Source organism: Balaenoptera borealis (genome assembly GCF_965194805.1).
Source record: "Balaenoptera borealis genome assembly, chromosome: 13".
Classification (NCBI taxonomy): domain Eukaryota; kingdom Metazoa; phylum Chordata; class Mammalia; order Artiodactyla; family Balaenopteridae; genus Balaenoptera; species Balaenoptera borealis.
Window position 1 is genome coordinate 45,809,532 of NC_138870.1, and position 7,017 is coordinate 45,816,548.

At 51.7% G+C, this 7,017-nt stretch overlaps 1 long non-coding RNA gene across 1 annotated transcript; it reads right to left on the reverse strand.

The window, feature by feature from the left end:
• Nucleotides 1-472: 472 nt before the first annotated feature.
• Nucleotides 473-4,233, reverse strand: LOC309608677. The gene is made up of 2 exons (XR_014233058.1): nt 2,754-4,233; nt 473-1,945 (listed from the first exon to the last, which is right to left on the reverse strand). It is a non-coding gene; the product is annotated as an uncharacterized lncRNA (long non-coding RNA).
• Between the last annotated feature and the right edge of the window lie 2,784 nt (nt 4,234-7,017).

Consider the following 7,017-nt stretch of genomic DNA (forward strand, 5'->3'; position numbering starts at 1 on the left):
TAAAACTAAGCGGGGAAACGCCTTCACGCAAACCATTCAGCAAAGATGCCTGTGACTCCCCAGTTAAAAAAAAGGAAGTGGGCTTGAGGGTGTCTTTTTCCCAGGGGATGGTTGGTGCAGGAGAAGAACTGTGGAGCCTGGGCTCAGCGGCACCTGGAAGGGGGCTGGCAGGAGAGCCATGTGGATGTGAGTAGGAGAAGTGAGGGACAGAGGTTCATGTCCCTGTTCATTAAGGTCAAATTCTCCCCATAAAGGCCCACGGCAGGGTTATTAGGGAGCTGGAGGGGCCCCTTGAAACCTCAATTTGGGAAGCAACAGAGAAGAAGTGGTCCAATGGAGCAGAATTAGGCCCCTGAAGCCCAGGCCTCAGAGAAGGGGGGATGAGGCAGACCTTCCCAAACTCCTATCAGAATAGGCCCAATACTGGAAAATTCATCCCTCAGTCCACCAGGGTCCCCAGGGGCACAGGAGACCCAGGCTAAAGCAAGCTTTATTGGGTCACATTACCTCGATTTTCTGGCCATAAAACCAGAGAGCAGAAGTGGCAAAAGTGCACCCCACTTCCTGCCCTGTCCCTCCTATATTTCTTCATCGCTAAAGCCTACTCTTTGAGACCCCAAAATTAGGGTTCAAGAGAAATGCACCAGGATTGCGAGAGGGGTTGGGCGGTAGCCGATCTTTGGTGCATTAAAAGCCAAACCGAAGGCCCTTTAAGGCCTTCTCCCTCCCTCCCTCGGTGGAGAGTATCTCTGGGTGGTAGGACAGTTCAATGCCTCCCCTTCCTGAAGACCCATGCCCGCCTGCGCCAGCCCCTCACAAAGCTGGTTCTGCTTTCAGTGGGTGCCCGCTGTTTACCTCTTTCCTCCCTAACTATCTGTGCCGAGCCCCAATCTCCTTCCTTTTGCCTCCTCTCCTGGAGGCTTCCTATGCTCTGTTTACCCTCTTGTAACTCCATCCTCCATAAGTAAAGAATTCTGGTAGCTGGTTTCCTTGTTGGCCATATACAGCCTCTCCGTTGGCCCTCTGGAAACATTTCCGTGAACAAGTCTCTCCCAGCCCCTGCATATAAATATGCCTGTACAGAGATAGACTGGCCTAAGCCCAAATACACACACATCATGAGATAATTACACCGTTATATACATACAGATATCTCTATAGAGTTATATTCGCAAGTGTCTATAACTCTAGCGAGATAGCAGCATGTACATATAGGACTATAATTACTTATGTCTATTTTTATAACTATGCAGTTATAAATAGATATGCCTATATATAGTGATAATAATATAGAAATATCTCCGTAGCCATATATGGCTCTAAGTGAATGCTCTAACTACTCTATATCACAATCAATAAGTATATATCCCCTGATACATAATTCCAACGATATACATTTATCTATATAGCTGCTCAGAGATATTAATCTGTCAGGATATCAAATGTCCATAAAGCTGGATGGCTAGAAAAGAGTCGTATATTTTCCCATATATAAATCTGCTCTTACAACTACTGTATATGTACAAATACAATGGTAATAATTATATTTTCCTCAAGCATAAATCTGTAAATACAACCACAGCACATTTAGGTATGGTTAGAGATAGAGCAATATTTTCTAGACATCAGTCTGTCAACAGAGCCACCAGTGCCTCCAAACAGAGAGAGTTATAGTGGGAGTTATAAATAAACTCTCCAGACAGGAAGGGATCTGTAGAACTAGATGTAAACAGGAATCTAAGCCGCCTTTCTTCTTCTTCTTCTTCGTAAGATATTCCTGATGAGAGCACGGTGCAGAGGTGCCTGGGCACTGCTGTTTTCCCCCCAAAGAGAGCTGGAGGCCGCTGGACTTGGGGAAAGCAGGCAGGAGTTGGTGGGGGGCAGCCCAGATGCCCCTTCCGCGTCAGTCTCCCGGTGGCCGAGAGCTCGGGCAAGTGGAGAGGGCCTAGGGGGAGAAAAATGAAGCAGAGTCTGGCCTGAATCACTGTCCCCCGTCTTAGGCCCCAAATCCTCGCACCAGAGAAGCCCCCGACCGGGCGACGGGGCATCCGAGCCGAGAGAGCCAGGAGGGTCTCGGAGGCTGGGAGAAGAGGGCTTCAGGCCGGGCCAGGGAGGCCGAGACCCAGCGGGGTCGCCCACCACCGCCGGTGCCCAGCCCTCCCGGCGCCCCATCGCCCGGGGCAGCTGCCTCGCTGGGCGGCTGCCTGGAACCCCAACCTGGGCCCTCTCGGCGCGCCCCGCGCTCAGCGCTTCGACCGCTGTTCTTTCCTTTTATTGTTATTTTGCCCGATTGGGTATCACAGTGTCCTCCACCCCGCGTGGTTTTCAAATGAGAGGACGCCCAGGGGTCTCTTTCGAATTTTTGTGTGTCTACACTGGCCTTAAAGAAGTGTCTCAGTGGAAAGTGTGCTTCTCGGTCTCTTTTCTGACCAGATGGGTCACCAGCTGCTAAAAAAGAATCCAAACCTCTGACCAGGTTTGTTACTTAAAATTTTTTAAAGTTCTCACGCTCATTTGTTATGATCATTTTATTTTATTTCTCTTTTTAAAAGTTGGCTAATTTGCGTTTTTATATTTCCTGTTTGGTTTTTTTTTTTTTTTGGATACAATTATTTTTAAAGGGAGGGAATTTCGTTAGACCCGAAACTGTGGGGCAGCTTCCTCCCCCGCGAGACTGTCGATCGCATCTCTACACGTATGACTCCATCCTCCCCCCCAACACATAAATTAATAAGATTATCAACAAATTGTACCTGGATAGAATGAGGCGGACGTGGAAGGAGCCGGGACCGTGATCTTCTCTTCCTTTACGGAAATCCGCTCCGCTCCAAGCCCGCGAAGGAAAATTCAACGCGCCTCAACCCCTCCCTTCTTTCTCTCACTCACTCTCTTTTTTTTTTGAAAAGACCCCAGGAAGGCAACTTTCCCTGGGCTACCGGAGCGCCGACCTCACTCTCCCCTCTCTCCGGGCGAGGCCATAAATGTTTTTAGATCTCTGCCCGGCGGCTGGTCCTCCCGGGCACCTCGGCCGCTCTCCGGGCCTGGACCCCGGCTGTGGTCATCGCCTCATCCCTCTCTGCCGCTGCAGGGCCTGACCCTGCACGCTTTGCCTCCTCTTTAAAACAGGGCCTCCAAAGAGTCCTCAAAGCCACTAACCATCCCGGTATGGAGGTTCCTCCCCTGATCGCACAAAGCAAAAGCCGAGAAAGAGAAGCAGGACAGAGCGGCCTCCGGGCTCTCCTTCTCCTCCTCTGGCCGGAGGACCTCATCTGGGGAGGGGGTTCCCCAACCCAGCCCCCCAAGGGCATAGGAAGAAGCTAACTTCCTTCCTTCCTTTCTTGTCTGTCCTCGGTTGCTGTGATCATGACTCCCTCCCCTGTCCCCTCCTCAAAACATCTCCTCTCGCATTTTATTGCTATCCTGCTAGGGAGGGACTGTTAACTACTGTTTTTATTATTTATTGTTATTATGATTGTTGTTAGAGATCTGTTCACCGGGTTGGGGGGTAGGGGACAGCAGCCTGGCCCAGAGGGAGGCCTGCTTGTCACACGTGCTCTTACACACACACACCCCTAGCGTGGTGCACACACTCACAGGTACATGCCCACAAATTCCTGCTATATTCACAGGAGGCTGGCATTCTCCTACCTCAGCGCACAAACACCACACTGCCCACGCACACCAGCATTCAGGCGCAAACACCACCCCCAAACCGATTTCAAAACCCACACAACGCGCTGGTAAGGAAAGGAAAGTACGGAAGAACCCACTTGCAGAGATCCCTTCTCTCCCACAACCTGGAGGGGCGAGTCAGGCCTCTGTCTCTTCCCCCCCAGTCTCTCTCTTTCTCTCTCTTTTTTTTTCTCCTTGTTTACAGCGGCAGAGAGCTCAAGGCCCATAAATCTTGAGGGGCCTACAGAGGCAGAGCACATTTGTATGCATCGTTAGGACTCGCTAATACCTAAGCCCATTAACGAGCGTGTTTGCGCGTGGTTTCCGGTGTGTATTAACTTATAGTTAAATTCTGGAGGAAAGGGCATTGTGAATTAACATATACCAAATCCATCACGGGCTTTTGTCATATCAGATTAGTCAGCTATGGGTTTGGGGGAGCGGGTTGCCTGCATCGGGGGGGAACCCACCCTCTAAACTTGCTGGTGCAACCTGAGGGTCTAGGGGAAGACAGGATGCTCCGATCCCAGCCCCAGTCGTTCAGATCCCCCAGGCCAGCGGCTGCCCACCTGCGGGACGGTGGATGGCCAAGGGACCCGGGTCCGGGAGGTCGGCGCCGGAGGCGGAGGGAGGCGGGCGAGGGGAGGCCCTGCCGGCGCGGCCTGTGGTTACGCTGGGACCGCTCAGCCCGCGGCTGCTGGGCTGTCTGGTTTCCGCTTTGTGAGAGAAATGAGAGGAGAGGCAAGTGGAGTCGCTGAACTTTAATTAAACCGAAGAGAAGACAGTGGGGGGAGGAAAAAAAAAAAACGATCAGAGAAGGAGGAGGAGGTGGAGGAGGCCGAGGAAAGGAAGCGAGTCCGGCTCGGGAGATCTCTGCGAGGGCCTGAAAGCTGGGCCTTGTGTGAAGTTCTTCCTTTTCCCCACCCCAGCTTCTCCGTCCTAGTCAAGGAAGGTCATTCCAGCCCTCTTTTAAAAAGAAAGGAAAGGCAAAAGGAAAAGAAAGAAGAGGTAAAAAAGAGAAAATCCTTTGTAATTACAGGGCATGTTTCAGCCAGGTGGTCCCGGTTCCAATGACTCAGATCCTATTGGAACCCCAAGTATCTCTATAATTGGCCTGTATAGACAGAGAGGAAGGATGCCAGTTCTAGAGGGAGGACGAGGAGTGGAGGGTCCATCTCTTGGGGTCCTGTAGAAAATGCCAAAGACAAAACCAACTAAATTATTGTGTCCGTGTGGATCTAGTAGCCTATTTAAATAAAGCAAGCGGGGCGGGGGGTTGGGGGGCGGAGATACACGGCGGCCGGGATGGAGCGGGCTGGCGGGAGAGAAAACGCCCCCCTCTTCCTTTGCCAGAGCAGCTCAGGGGCCTCCCCGGCTGGGCTCGGGAGGCCGCGCGGGCCGGGCCGGGGCGGGCCCGGGCCGGAGGGGGGAAGGGTAGGCGGGGGCGGGCCCTCCTCGGGCGCTGTGAACTTTAGCTGGGCCGCCGCCTGTCAGCCGCAGAAAGCGTTAAAGGTGCAGCAGCCCGCGCCAGCCTCCGCAGCCGCCTTTGTACGTGTGATTTATGACTTCAATCTTGGTTCACCGAGAGTTCACACGGCTTTCGCTGCTGTTGAAGGTTAAAAGATGGTCTTCGCTTGACAAGTGGGACTATTGAAAATTCCTTCTTCTTCGCTTTTTTTTTTTTTTTTTAGAAGCGAAGAGAGGAGGTTCAGGAGAGAGAAAAAAATTGGGGGGGCGGGGGGGACAGGGGTTGCAGGTGGGGAAAACGGTAAATCAGGAAAGTTTGCCCCTCTACGTTTAGGATTTTTTTGGAGCTAGGACTTGGGAGTATACGCTGGGGAGGCGCGTGGAGAATAGGAGGAGCTAGGGAAAGGATTTTTTTGGCACCTTTGGAGGCCAAAGGAGTGGCATTTTAAAAAACACAACTCGTGCTTCCACAGTTAATTATCTGGATAACTTGGATCACACCTAACTGATCCTCCTCTTGACACCAAAAGTAGGGCCAGGGCAGGAGAGAACTTGGGGCGAGGGGGGGGGTGTGTGTGTGTGGTGCCAACCGGTATGCTTGGCTGACCATCCGCCTTGCCTGTAGCAGCTTTTCAAGGGCACCATTATACCCACAGATTTGGAAAAGGCTTTTAGATCCCAATTTTCCAACTCCCTTCATCCTGTAGATGTAGCCTCACATGCATATTTGATGCATATGATGAAGCTGATGGGAAAAGTCTAGAATTGGAATTGGAAGACCTTTCTAATACCAGATCCCTGAGGCCCCCGATCCACTCGCTCCTTCTTCCTTCTAACACTTTGAACAAGGTGGGTCCACGGCAGAGATGGTGGTCAAGGATCTCCTAAGGGCCAGAAGATAAGGCCCCTTTATGGTCTAAGACATTGAGTGTTTGGAAGAACAAATCTCTCCTCCTTTTCAGATTCCCTGAGAGAGAGAGCCGGAGAGTCTCTGGAGCTGAGAGTTTCTGAGCAGCCTTTTGAGGTTCCTTTAAGATTTTTAAAAAAATCCCCTGAAGTGGGAATTGGGGGCAGTGGGTGCTGGGGAAGGGAGCAGCAGAGAGCTGGGTCTGGTGCTGGGTATGCCTCCCTACCCCTGTTTAGGGCCCACCACCATGAATGATGCCATGTAGATGTCTTCTCAGGAGGTCAGAATCAGCCTCTCTAACCCAGATCCTGGAACCAAGGGCATCCACACTAGAAGGGGTGCTCCCTGCTTCCCTTCCTGCACAGAGTTGGAGAAGCCTTCCGTCACCATTTGAGGGCTCCTAGGCAATCCCCAGAAGAAGGGAAGGAAGAGGGAGGAGAGCCAGATGACCACACCCCCTGGGACACCCAGCACCAGCCCCTCCCACACCCTATATATAAACAGTAGAACAGGCAGCAGGGAACAGAGAGACCCCGGAAATCCAGAATCCAGGTTCTAAGGTCACTTTGGCATGGATGGCCTCTGGTATCAAGGCTGTGTGGCACTGTGTTCAGAGGCTTGGGGAGGGGAATAGCTGTTGGGAGGAATCAGCCAAAGAAGCTAATGAATCTCTTCCAGATTTGGGTTGGGAAGCAGAAGAATGAACTTAAGGGCCTCTAGAGGTAATGGCTGCACTGAAGTCCCCTTCCCACCCCCTCCGACTATGTTCCTCCCTGGGAAATACTTTTAGCGGGCTTATGCTTATCTGCAAGTCTGGAATAATTATGAATTATTAATTCATAATTGACTGTTGCTTGTGACCATTGCCCTCCAGTGGGCTCACTGATTTCCTTCTCCTCTGTGAAACACAGGGCAGCCTCTGTTAGCCCCTGCCCTCAGAAGAAGCAAACTGAGGCCAGCCCCTTGAACTC